Below are 14,179 nucleotides of genomic sequence, written 5' to 3' on the forward strand. Positions count from 1 at the left end.
AAACAAGGGACAGCTAGGGACAATCAATGGGTGGACAGGAGACTCAATTAAGTGAAAACAATCCTTTCAACTGTGGCTATGTTTTATATGCAAGGTGGCCAATGCTATTATCATACACCATGAAATGATTTCCCATAAATATTTAATTCTTGGTCTGGTGATTTAATTTGACAAAATAAAAGTTAGACTTTTCTAAAAAATAATAATAATAATAAAAAAATAAATCTGAATAATGTCATGTCTGCTATAAAAAAATTTTTTTTATTTGAAAGAATTTCACACGTCTTTGTCAAGGATGCTGAAAAATAGAGTTTTAAGTGCCTCTTTCTATGTCCTTTGATAGTATTCAAATTAGTATTCAATTAATTTTATATGTATCAGCCATTTTAAATACAGTAGTTTTGAATGTTTTTTGAGAGGAAGTTTAAAAGAGCCTGTGATGAAGATGTGTTTAGATTTTGCCAAGCAGCTGGTCAAACTCAGTATAAGGAAACGTAACTTTGCAAACTGAGAATCTTAATGTTATCACTCATGTATAACAACTGAGCAAGAGCAATGCAATTTAGGCTCTGATGAGTAAATGGTCCTTGACTCAATGACAATAGGTAATTTTCCCTGATCATTGGCAAAACGACATTAAGAGGAAAGCCTGTTAACTGAAGCCCTGAGGAGGTTATCCTCCATTTTCACTCCCGTTCTTTAACCGATCAGCGTTTCTCTGATGGGAAAAGACGATGATGAGGGTTGGGGGAATGTTCAGCTGAGCCCGTTGTTTCTGTCAGAAACTGGCAAGTGGACCAATTCTCAGCAAAAAGCACATTGGGTTGCAACTAAACAACAGAGCACTGGGGAATTATTTTCTTTTCATAGCTACATTTGTACACGTGTGGTTCTGCAGCTTCTAGTGCTTTGCAAATGTTTCAAACCCCCTCTGATCTTTTGAAATGTTGTCAGATTATCATTATAAATCTGATGCGTTTTGTTGAGATAGCTTTTGATACTCCATAGTGAACTGTTGTGCAGGTAAATTGCACTTTGGTATTTGTTTTAAAACCAAGTATGTGTCCCTCTAACATTTCAATGCCATTGACTCACATTAGAAATGCACTTTTGACCACATTACCATTGCAATTTGACTGCTGTTGATGGAATTTATGTCACTGAAATACCTTTAAAATCTTTGTAATCTTTCTGATGACAAAGACTCGATTACAAACCCGCACCCAACAAAAAATATGAATAAATCTATTGGTTCTTAGCAAACAGTCCATCACAGTTTCCACTAGCATTTGTCACACACCTTACAGGGAAAACTTTAATAATGGCATTAATGTAGAACAGATTTGAAAAAAAATAAATAAATTTTGTTCCATAATGTTTCTCTGAAAAGCATTTTTTACATCCTAAGGTTTAGGAAAAGTTTAATTATAAACAACCTTCAACACAAAAAACAGATATTATTCAGATTTTATGTTTGACACTCTGGCTCAGATAATACCCACCTGCAAAATCTCATTTCTCCGAACCGAATGCGAAATAATCCACTTGTCATGCTTTTTCTAAAATAAAGAGTAACTTGTATTGCCATAGAAAGCATTTGATGGGTTAAAATTGAGAATATGTCACAGCTGATTGTTACGTATGGCGAGGACAGACATAAAAAGGATTAAAAATGGGGCGATCAATATTGTTTTTATGGCAATTTGGAAAAGATGATATTTTGTGTCCAAGTCAACCTGTGAAGGGCATAAAGGAAAAGATCCCAGAGGGCTTAAGGAAGAGGAGCTTCACGTTTTGTCAATATGTTTCTCCAAATAAAACTGAGACTGAAAAGAGAGTAGTAAAAATCTTGTTTGTAATTTTCATGTTCTGTCTCAGTTTTCCCTCCCAACAATTGACTGGATGAATGAAAACAGTGACCCCACCTGTAGGCATGCCATTGAGTTTGTGAGTTGTGCCCTTGCACTGGGGAGCAGCTGTAAGAGGTTGACTGACCTCCATATTTGGCCGTGACAGGAGAGCTGGAGGAGGTTAGGGGGGGTTACACCATCCGTCAAGACACATTCATCAAAATCACTCTTTTCCTCTTGCTCTCTCTCTCTCTCTCTCACTCACTCACACACACACACTCACACTCACACACACATGCACCCACACAGATGTAAAGGCATACAAAACAAAGATTGCTTATGTTCTCTTTCTTTATCTTAAAAAGTCAGACATACGAAATGAAAGGGATCAATTGACATTTAAGTTTCTTTGACCTTTTAAAAATAGTCAGTGCCTCAATTTATTGGCACCATTGAAATCTTTCTCTGTTGTGAAAAGAACTCTTTAATTATTTTTTAGACCTTTTCAGGCCTCTAAAGAGCTTGGGAAGAACATTCAGCGCATAATTTAGTGAAAAACCTCACAGAGATCTGGACAGGCAGCAAAACACCAGGGACAGAAGGATAAATCACAGGGGTTAATACGGAGCAGATCGCAGAATGAGCCATTAGAGAACAATGAAGAAAGAGAGCTATACATACTGAGATTGGGATTGATATGAGAACCAGAGGGATTAATCAGAGGCAAGTATAGAGACATCTGGGAGAGGGATGCCAGACAGAGGAAACCAGAAAGATTTGCATTTATTTGTTAAAAACCATCAAACCCCTCTGTCATTTTCCTTCCATCTTCTGTTAACGTCCCACATTGTATTGGTCTGTCATCAAAATCCTAATAACATAGTCGTCACTGTAATGTCGCACAGTTTGAAGAAGTTCAAAGGGGTGTGAATATATTTGAAAGGGACTGCAATTTACTCTTCCTTTTAGGTTTGTGTTATTGCTGATTGAAGTTATTACTTCTGCATGTATGATAATCAATCACACATCAGGGGGTGTAAGTCAGATGTCAGGAGTTAACTGCTTGTCTCTTGGTGAACAAATGAGTTTACATACCTGGTTCCACACATGGATCCATTATTCAGCTGCCATTAATTCAAAAGAGCGAGACAGCTAACACCGACCTCAGAGTTAAGTGGGACAGTGCAAAAATGATTCATCTAATGACTGCACTGCAAATGTGAGAGAAAAAAAAATCCAGGAAAAAGTGCCACGCTGTTTTTGATTTGCTGGTTCACCCTCGATGACATGACTGAGCTTTGGACTTCACTAATCAGAGTGAGGATTGTAGTTTTCTGAAAGCAAACGCCAGCTTTTCCTTTTTTCTCACTCCATCATTCAAACACTCCTTCCTGCTCTTGACTATTTCAAACTCACTGACCTTCCTAATCATTTCAGTTTTCACGCTGAAGAAAAGAAAATTAACCTTCCGCATAAATTCTCTTCATATTGGGTTTTTAGAGAATAACCTCCTCCTTTTAGTAAATTGACATCTTGTATCTACATTAAAACATTCTAACAGGGACTGCACAACATTCACAAAACCGATTCCACTGTGTACGACTGGGAGGTCGACGATCAAGAGGAGTTGATCAGATTACCTCCTCTTGTTTTTGGCTCTTTTCTAGCACTGCTTATCCCTTCTGCAAACTTTAGCATCTCAGTGACAAAAAATAAAAATATACAATATGAATGTAAAAAGCTGGAAATATTAATCTAACACAGGTCAAACGTTTTTGCATGCGGGATTGTCATGCATTGCTCCATAATATTATTGATTCTTCTTCAGGGGTAGTCTATGAAGCACACATGGCAGCTGTTTTGGATTTGGATCCCCTTCTTACGGCAATAATTCACATAAAAAAAAAGAATAAAAAAATGACCAACAGATTCAGTTCGTCTCTAAGTACAGGATAAGGTCTTGGTAAGAGTGCTAACTTTAGTTATGGGGAACTGCATAGTTTATTTCTCTCAACTTTTGAGAGCTCAGACGTTTCCAGAGGAAATGAACTCTGCAGAGGATAAAGGAGGTAACTTATGGGGAAGATTCATAAACTAAAGGCAAACACAGATTAAACTGATGCATAGAATCATAAGAGTCTTTTCAAAAAGTCATCTGTGTTTTAAAAATTTTAAATTCAACTTTTAACACACAGAAATCTATCATGGCTTTTCAACATTTTTTAAAAACATCTGGAGACAAATTTTTCTTCTTTTTTTTTGTGATGTCTGCTTCAACATTTGGTAAATGTAGATATTTAAATTAGGGAATCTGGCTCCACTTACATATGCATGCCAGCAGCTGACTGCGGGGGCTGCTCCATCGCTTCCCACTATGCAAAAACGGCTCTGCTGCACCACAAAATGGCCAGTTTAAATATCACTGTGACCAACCAATACCCAAAATTTAAAGCCAGCAATGGAAACACAGACTGAGCTCCAAAAAAATATGTACACATTTTTTATTTATAGTTTAAGAATTTGCTTAAAGCCTCATATTTTGCACAAGCAGACACAGTGGGTGAACTCAAATCAAGCTCAGGACTGAGTTACAGAAATAATACCACACAAAAGCAGAAATTTGTAAATAAAAATAATTCAGCAAGCCTTAAACTTACCAAACAGGTGACCCAAAATATCACCAAATAACTAAAAAAAATGACAGAAATCATTACAATGTAACTCGAAATACCAATGTAACTGACAAAATGTTAGAAAACCATGACATTTTCTGATAAATCGAATGCAGTCGACTGAACTCTGATGTTTTTGTCTGTTTGGTCGAAGCATCACGTTTTCAGTTCCACAACCAACACGTTTAATTGGACACCAAACCAAAGGTTTCAGCTGTTCTTAGGTTTGTCACAGCAGGGGAAACAAAAGCCAGGAAAACTTCCTGTCCTCTATCATACACACATCCCTGGAGAATATAGGCACCTCTATTCAATCCACCCACCTCTCTGTGTGGAGATAATTCAACCATGAACATTTGTCAACAATAGCAATTGTGAAGAACAAATAGTAATTTATTTCCTCTTACCCAGAGCAGCATTGTGGTCTTGCCAGTTTTGAACAGTCATGAAAAGATTGAGCTAATTTAACATACTAGACTAAACTGGTTTTTTAAAAAGCCTTCTCCCACACTGATACTAAGAAAAATTTTCTCACTCGTGTTTTTATTTATTTAATTTTTTTTACCATCTGCTTTTTACGTGCTCTGCTACGATTTGTAGCAGAGCACAAGCACAGCACAAGCACAGCACAGTCTCCTGTGTGCCGACCCGCTACCAGGTTCTTGGGTCAGGGGTCGTTCTCTACTGGCGGAGTGGTGAGTCTCTTGGGTCTGTGGTTCTGTCTGCTGGAAGAATCACTTGACTCCACTTGAATGTCAAAAATTGTCTTGCTCAGAGGGACATAAAACACACCTGAGCTTTGTACGTCTCTGAACAAAAACATTCACAGTTAGTTTTCTGTTGTCATATTGCAGCCGAGGACTTCGGCGTATTTCACTGGGTTTTATGTCAGACCTGCAAAAAGTGTAAGGAAAATAACATTCAGGTGTTTTCTTTTACAACAGGCCGATAAGCTGCAAACATAATTAAGAAATGTATGTTGCGATTGGCTTCCTCCATCCTGCCATTACATGCACCTGCTAAAGAAAAAACAAAGCATGACGCTGCCTCCATCATGTTTGGTGGGTGCAAATGGCTCATGTCAGCCTGTATGCATAACTTCATCTACCTGTTCCCAACAAAACCTTTCCACTTAGTGAACTGTATGACCAACAGTTGTGTTTTTAACAGATGTTTCTCAAATGAGCTGTGGATTCCTGCAGCTCCTCCAGAATCATGAATATGAACATCATGTTTCTGATTAATGCTTTCTTTGTTTGGCTAAAATTGTAACCGAACAAAGAAAGCTCAGCTAGAAATTTATAGCTAAAATTGTACACAAGTTGACATCATTAGCTAAACATGTGACTCACGAAGCTAACACTTGAAAATCACCTGGCTGTAATAAAAAAAACAAAAAAAAAAACAAAGATGTGTAATTCCTTTTTTAAATGCACTCTATTTCAGGGTGTGTACTTTTTTATTTTTTGCAGATAAATGCGGTGCGAATCGGATTTTAACAGACCATACTTTACTTTCGGTATTTGGAAATCCCCACTGGCCATCAGAAGAGCAATAATTATAGAGTTAATGTTATGGAAAGCTATTGCTGCAAATCAAGACTAGGTTTCAGTCGCTGCACTGATACATTTAGAGTTTCCCCTTTGAAACCTTTCAGGTAATTTGTAGCACAGATTTGATTTGTAATGAGAGGCGATGAGGTGAAAGTTTCAGAGCTGTTAGACAATGATTAACAAAAAAAAAAATTAGGTTTGCCCCTCTTCGATTGATGAAGAAAAGACAATTGTGCACATAATCTGATGGATCAACAGCTTAGACACATCCAACAGATGGATGTACATCCAGTCGATATGGACAGAGTCCTTTGTGTCTGTCCCAGGATTCCTCGCTATGGTCAGTCAAACTTAGCCAAAGACCTTGAGAGAGGAAGTCAGGAAAGTGAAGATCACATCCAGCTGACACAAACTTTTCAGTGAGTCACAAACTTTTCAGTGAGAAGGCCAGAAGCTGCAAAATGCCATCTACATCACAGATAGTCCGCAGCCAATTATAGCTCTAATTTGGTGCCCAAGTTAATTTGCTTAATTCAATTAAACCTACATTGTCTCATTGGCGTCAGCCTGAAAAGTAATGTTTTAATTTAAAGACGATGTGCTCCACAGCTTAGGATGAATTATTTTATAATTCTACAGGCTGCTGGTGGTTATCTACTGTACTAAGAGTCTTGGCTCATCTTGGAGAGGTCAATAGTCCATGACAGAAACACACACTCACACCTCTGGGTAATTCAGAGTGGGCTATTAACCCAACAGGGCTTTGGACAGTGAACTGAAACCAGACTGCATATAAATAATTCAAATATCTACATGCAAACTTCACATGTTTGCATGTGCATATGTGCTCACGGGATCCTCTCCCTATGTCAACAACTATCTGAGCGTGGAGCTCCAACACGTTGCTGCTATGAAACAATTTGAGACAAACTTCAAGTTTTCTTGAAATATTTAAGAGAAAAATCTTTATGTCCTCGATGATCGAGGTTGATGTCACGTGAATTGGCTACAATAGAAAGCGAACAACCGAAAAGACATTAAAATAGATGAATTGTTTGAGCAATAACATTAACCATTTTTAATTATTGATGGATTCTTTATTCGCACCCACCTCTAGATTCTGATACAAAACATAACAGATATATTTAGGACATTTCATATTTCACAAGAAGCAAAGTGCAGTGCTTCATAGGTCTTAATAGTTCCCTGCAACACATCCCCTTCATGTATATCTTGGGCACCATGTAACAAAAAGCTATCTTGGACTTTTATAAAATATACAGTTTACTGATGGTTATCCTTTTCAAGCCATTTTCTGTGAAGCTCAGATCTAATGTTTTTTCTTAATTCCAGTAGATTTACAGGTTATGAAATACAAAGACCAGTCAAGTCAAATGATCGTGCCCCATTCACATCCACTCAAATGCATATTTGCTGAAAGGTGAATTCAAATAAACTGATTTATTTATTTATTTTTCCTCATAATGCTCCAGTAAGTAAAACTGTGAAACTATTGTTTTGACACTCAGACAATAATTTTGATTGCTGTACAGTTCGACTGGAGACAGTTAACGAAAATATTTTTTACATATATCTTTGTCAAGCGCTCCTGACGCCCCTCAGGTTATGCTGCCCTGGACGGTGAGCCATATCCTCCCGTACTGTAAAAACCGGGGCTATGCCACTGTTATGTTTGACACAGAGTGACGTCCTTTATAGAAAACCCTCTGAATGAGGTAGTTCATAATTTTGAATGACAGTATGAGCATTTTTGCTATTTTGATTGCAGGTGGGCACAAAAATACCCAACCTCTCGCTTTAGTTCTGTTACACATACCCTGAAGACAGGCTGAAGCTGAAAATTGTCTGCATAGGCCTCCAGATTGATGCATGCAGTGATTTTATTTATTTTATTTTTTTGCTGTACTGCTTTTATATTTTCAGAATATCCTTGAATAGTTAGGTTTTTTTTGTATAGTAACAGTAAAAAAATATAAAATAAGTTAAAGGGGTCTTTTCTATATTTACAATGACTTTATGTGTGTTTTCGTTCTTCTGAAGCCTGTATGTAGGACAGCAAGGCTCGTTGTGTCAAAGATCTGTGGTGAACAAAATGTCATGGGAATGAAAAAAATTCCACTTGACATCCCTCCATCATTGTTCTGTCATGAAACACAGAAACCACAAAGGTTACCGCTGCCTGCCTGCATCCGTGAGGATTTCAAAGAAAAGCAACATCTCGACCATCACACACTTTTCATCCTGAAGCGGTCTGAGGTCGGCCTTCCTGTTGTCTAACAAAACGACATGGCGCCTCCTGTCACACAGGTCAAATTTCTATTTGTGTTGGTTTAATCCAAAAGAAACACTCTGAGTTCGTGATTGTAAATTGGCGGGGCGTGATAAAGTCCAAGAGACATGCATAGTTTTGCAAAAAGCACAGTGGGTGTGTGTGCTGTTTCAAATAATTCTGCCACATGAAATGTTTAGATGCAGCATAATCCACATAAATTCAGTTTTGCAGTATTCAGTATCACAATTGCATGTGTTGTTTGTTTTGTTTATGCACATGAGAGGCAAAAAAACCCCATAATCAATACATCACCAATTTTTTTAAGTTTTCCCACTTATGAAGAATGGAGAGGTTTTTAATCTGTAAACCTCAACTGTGAGAGATAAGACATTAAGTAATAATAATAAAAGGTATAATCCCACTATGTGATTTTTAAACAACAATTTTAAGTTTTATTGCACTAAATAAGTGTTTGACACAGACAAAAAAGTTCTGCAGTGAAATGAAAAAACATTTGTGGGGCAGATGCTTTGTTTTTTTAGCAGATTTTTGGTTGAACAATTTTCTAAATCTCATTGACAATTTATATACACTCACACAAGAAAGTTTCATAAAAAAAAACAAGAACTGTCCAAATAAAACAGTGGAGAATATTTGGTAAGTTTGTAAATATGTGATCAGAAACCTACTGCCAACAACCTGCTGATAGCAAAGAAGGAGGCCTGTGATATACATCTGTATTCATGAAAACACACAAAGCAAGCTGTGGAATCCAGATTCATGGCCACCCAAAGAAAAACGAATCATCTCAGAAAAGATTGCATGCAAAGTGCATTCAATGAAAAATTATTATAGATAGTTGTAGAGATAAAACACAGATTCCCTGCCAGCTTTTAGGATGAACTTTCTGAGTCAAGTTTGAAACTTACACTGCCCTCATTTTTTTTAAAACCTAATCTTAGAACTTAATCTACGTACCCCACTTTTACTGAACAGAACTTCATTAAGGATATTATTAGTTGCATATGAACTGTGACGTTACTCCGCTCCTTTGGCCTTCTTTATGTATTTAAAATGAAATGCTTAATCAATAAAAGTAACCTGAGACAAGAAGTTATCAGTGATTATTAGAGCAAATGTGATAGCTACATGTATGAGATACACATGAATAGATTTTTTTTTCTAGTTTGACATGGTGTTCTTTCTAATTTGGAGAGTATGCTATTGATGGATCTGCTCTACCGTGACAATAGTTCAAGTGAAGGTTGAGCTTTTGCAACTGGGGTTACAAAAGTTCAACCTCAGATGAGTGCAGACGAGGCAAATACGCTCATCTTGTTCGGTACCTGGATGGCGGTCCGTCCGTCACCAAATAAGACTCTATCCAACAGTGGAAGACAGTCGTGTTGCTTATATATTCGGTTTCTCATAGCTGAAGTACACCTGGGATGAAAATGACATACCCCTCCATTTTTTTTAGGTGGGAAAACTTGGAAAACTTGATACTGTGTGTCACATTCTTATCGTCCCCCCACTGCTGTATCTGCTTCTACCTGTTGTGGGTCATTGAAAGCGACAGCTGTTGCGCTGGAGTTTGTTTACCAGTAGTCCCTGTCTCTTTGTGTGACATCTAAACAGGACACAGTCACAACACCTGACGGCGCCACCCGCACACAGAGGGGTACAGGACTTGAAATTGTCTGCGGCTTAATTTCCTGAATGTTAGCAGTCTAATAAGCGGACAGATAAATCCAGTGGAAGAGACAGATTTCATGTCAGGCGTCGATGCTCATGTGGTGGCTGGATCTTTTTAATTGCTGTTGACACGTTGCTGTTTGTAGGTGCGGCATTCATTCTGTCACTTCCGCAGCAATGTTGCCGAAAGCCGGGCGTGGTCCCTGGGGATGATGCTCCGTTTGAAAGTGCGGCGTGAAATTTACACTTTTCTCGCTCAGGGGAAACATTTGTCTGTCCTCTGTAGCACCCTCTTACAGATCTTTTCGATGACAAATAAGTAAGTGACAAATCCCTGTGGAGTTGCTAATAAGGTGACCCCCTGCTCTTGCCAAAATGACTCAACTTGTGCCAATATTTTTCTTTGCACAAGATATTACGTCTCTGTTTATTATGCAGGTGGGTTCCTGCAGAGGGCAACTGTCCCGAAGTTACATTTTAACAGATATTTAATCAACGGGCAAAGTTTGGTTGTCAGAATAAATAGCTGCTTTGTAATGCAGTCAAGCATTAATAAATAAGACAAAGTGGGGGCTTTAAAAGCAACACTACTGAGATTTATCAACACCTTTCTGTTTGAGACATGCAAAATAGAACATTTTAGAAAACACGAAACTTTTAATTTTAAACCGTTTAAAGGAGAAACAACAAATGCTAAATCTGTTGAAGAAACATTGATTGCTTCCTTCTTTCCTGGGAAATAAATGCGACGTGACGCCGAGGCCCATTTCTCTAAGTCACTCTTCAACAAAACGAGAGAACATGCCGTTCAAACAAGGCAGATGCATGTTTATCCTCATGAGTCAGAACACTGCTTTGGAAAATCGCTGGTTTGTTACTGAAACTTTCAAAGTGGTGCTGGATTTCAAAACAACTGGAACTGAGACAATTAAAGCTGTAAAGAGAGACAAAAATCCCAGAAGCTCATTGTTGGAGAACAGCAGTAACACAATAACATTAAATTAAAGAAGGAAGTGGTTCTGAGACCTTTCACACACTTTCCCAGAAGGCACTGCGGTTCAGACTTTTAATGTCATTTTGACATTTACACATATTGACGTGTTGGAATATTTTATATCACAGTCACCTTCTGGATCACGTTTTGACCCGGTAGCTGCAGTGCGCTGCCAATTTTGTTTCTTCTTTTCACTGATATTAACTCTATTAAAGATGTGTAAAAATTCTTAATTTTTTGTTGTAATAGCACCAATCTCACATCAAAGATTTGAAAAAAGAAAAAATATACAAAATTTGAGCAAATCCATTATTATTTAGTTGGAAAATACATCTCCAGATCCTGCACCAGATATGAGTCAGTTATTGGCTTTTTCACATTTTCACACTCAATCTTCATCTAATCTCTCTCTCTCGCTCTCTTCATATAAATATATATATATATATATATATATATATATATATATATATATATATATATATATATATATATATATATATATATATGTATAAATGCACTTACTTTAAAGGTTAGTTTTTCAATGCAAGAGTTTCTTATTCCTCTTAATATTGAGCAGACGTCATTCTAATGAATTTTCCACTTACCAAAAAGTTTGCCTGCACCTGTATCACCTGTATGTTTTCATCTCAGCAGGAATTTTCCCAACAAGTCTTATCCATCTCTCATAGTCTATTCTCCATCAACGTGTTTCTGATCTGACTTTCAAACCTCAGCTTTCCCTGATTTATTCTGCTCTTCATTTCCATTAAGGTTTTCTTTCCCCAGCAGACTGTGGCGCACAATTTCATCACCCCAGTGTTAATTCAGCAGCTCCTTCCTATACTTCAGCGTATAAAATGAAGTGAATTAGGGCTGTTTCCTGTGTTCAAAGATAGACAATTGCATCATGCACTGTGAGCATCATCAGTAATTTGAAGCCATTCAGTGAAACACGCAATTACTGAGCTGGACAATTTGAACCTCTTTTTTTGTGTGTGCATCCACTTACTTCCTCCCCCTCATCCCTCACACTTCAACATTATCTCTTCCACCTTACAACGCTGGAATAAAGCAAATATTTTTCCAACTTTTGTTACCCTGCAGGCTCCTTTTAGTCGCACTAGTTGGAGTCCCTGCTTGTGATGTCTGAAAACATTCAGCTGTGAAATTAAGTGGCTCCCTGCTATTAACCAGATGACATTCAGGTTTGCCAGAGCGTCAATACAAGTGACAGTGACACTAAATCCTGTCCATCAGTGGGATCAGGCACTCCTGCTCATGTTTTGGATCTTGTGACAGATGAAACAGAATTAGAAAATTGGCATCACACTAACTTTTATGAACTTTCAGTAAACATATCCATTATTCTCTTTCCTGTCATGAAATCGCACAATAAGAAATTTAGTGGGCAAACATGTTGCTACCACACATATCAGTGAAGATTTCATTATGCCAAACACAGTGAGGAAAAAAACAAATAAATGATCGCCAGGGTCATTCATGAATAATCCATTTCAGATGTGCAGGAAAGGCGTGAATTAAACATCTCGCATTGTCTCATTGTTCCAAGCAGGTTAGTGCATAGCCAACACAAATTCAAAGTAGCAAACTTCATCTTTATGGAAGGATAAAAGAAAAAAGAAATCATGGATAAAAATTATGAGTTGGAGTTATTGTAAAAAACACGTTTTTGAAAAATAATTGAAAACTTTCCAATACTGTAACTGGACTGGACTAAACATGTAGAACAGAAAAGGAGCAATATTTTGAAATGGCTCCTGTAGGATCTCAATCACTTCAAGATGTCACCTTTGAGTTCTTTACCAGTCTTTCCAGTTCCCACTCTTAAGCTGGTTTTTGGACTTACTGGTATCTCTTTCTGGTAAAATAGCTTGACAGCGATGGAGTCTTGTCTTGTCATCAAGTTAAGTTGTGTTTTTTCAAAACATTTTTGCTTACTGCACTAAAATAGTTTACATTTTGGTAAACATTCTTCGTTCTGTCATGTTTGGATCTTTACGTTGGTACTTTTAGTAAAGTCCTATTGTCTCCTATTCTGATGCCTCTGTGTTCATTTCTGTGTTCGTCATTTCCCCTCACCGACTCAGTTCAGGTTCCCACCTGGCCGGACTGCACTCTGATTATTAGTCTCGTCTTGTGCCAGTAATCACCTCCCTGCTGTTAAAAGCCTCTCACTTTCATTGCGTCCTCGTTAGATCCCTCTTTTATTGAATCCTCCATGCATGTGGAGGCTGTCGCCATTGCCTCCGTTCTTCCCAGTCAGATGTTTCTCAGGTGTTTATTCCTCCAATTTGTACATTTTCTTTTAAATAAACCTTCACCTTAGCATACGACTGCTGTCCTCCTCTCTGCACTCGGGTACAAATCCTCCACAAATCATCATCGGTGTGTTGCTGCATAGAGTTCCTCTCATATGAAATCAGGGGCTCAAGGAAACGCCTAAGAAAATAGTCACACACCACATATCTATCTGCACCAGATATTACAGCTAACATAATGCAGAGGGGCGAGTGCCTTTCTTCAAGATTTTTAGAAATTGTGGAGCACTCATTACTTTAGACTTTTATACTTTTTTAGATCATGTTACACTATTGTCCAGAGAAATTCCTTTTAGTGTATCCAGATGAACGTCTTGCTTTTAAGCCCCGAGCAGAAATTAAAGCAAACTTAGCATCAACATTTAAACCTTTGATATCGGAGAAAGACCCAGAGAAACTCCTGTTAGTTAAAAACGTTAAAACAAATTAAGACAACACTCATTCTTATTAAACATGGGAAGCCAATACTTTTCTTTTCTATTAGTTTATAAAATGTGGAGTGCTTTTTGTGTTTCTTATGCTTTTCTGTTGTTATTTTGTTTGTATTTCTTTCTTATTAATGTAAAGCCTTGTTGCTGCAAATGTGCTGGAAAAAAACAATTATCTTTTCTTACCTTACCTGGGTTGTCTAGTCCTTACCTTGCCTTGCCTGGTCAAAAGTTTAGAGGTCCACAACTATTCACTTAACAGAAAACTGGAAACCCCTGCGCATTTTTTTGTCAAATCAACTCTGTGATCCTTACACTACCTGTTGCTCAAATGACGTGACCTTGAAAGTAAGCC

This window comes from Poeciliopsis prolifica, unplaced genomic scaffold, assembly GCF_027474105.1.
Source record: "Poeciliopsis prolifica strain line A6 unplaced genomic scaffold, Auburn_PproV2 SCAFFOLD003, whole genome shotgun sequence".
Lineage (NCBI taxonomy): Eukaryota > Metazoa > Chordata > Actinopteri > Cyprinodontiformes > Poeciliidae > Poeciliopsis > Poeciliopsis prolifica.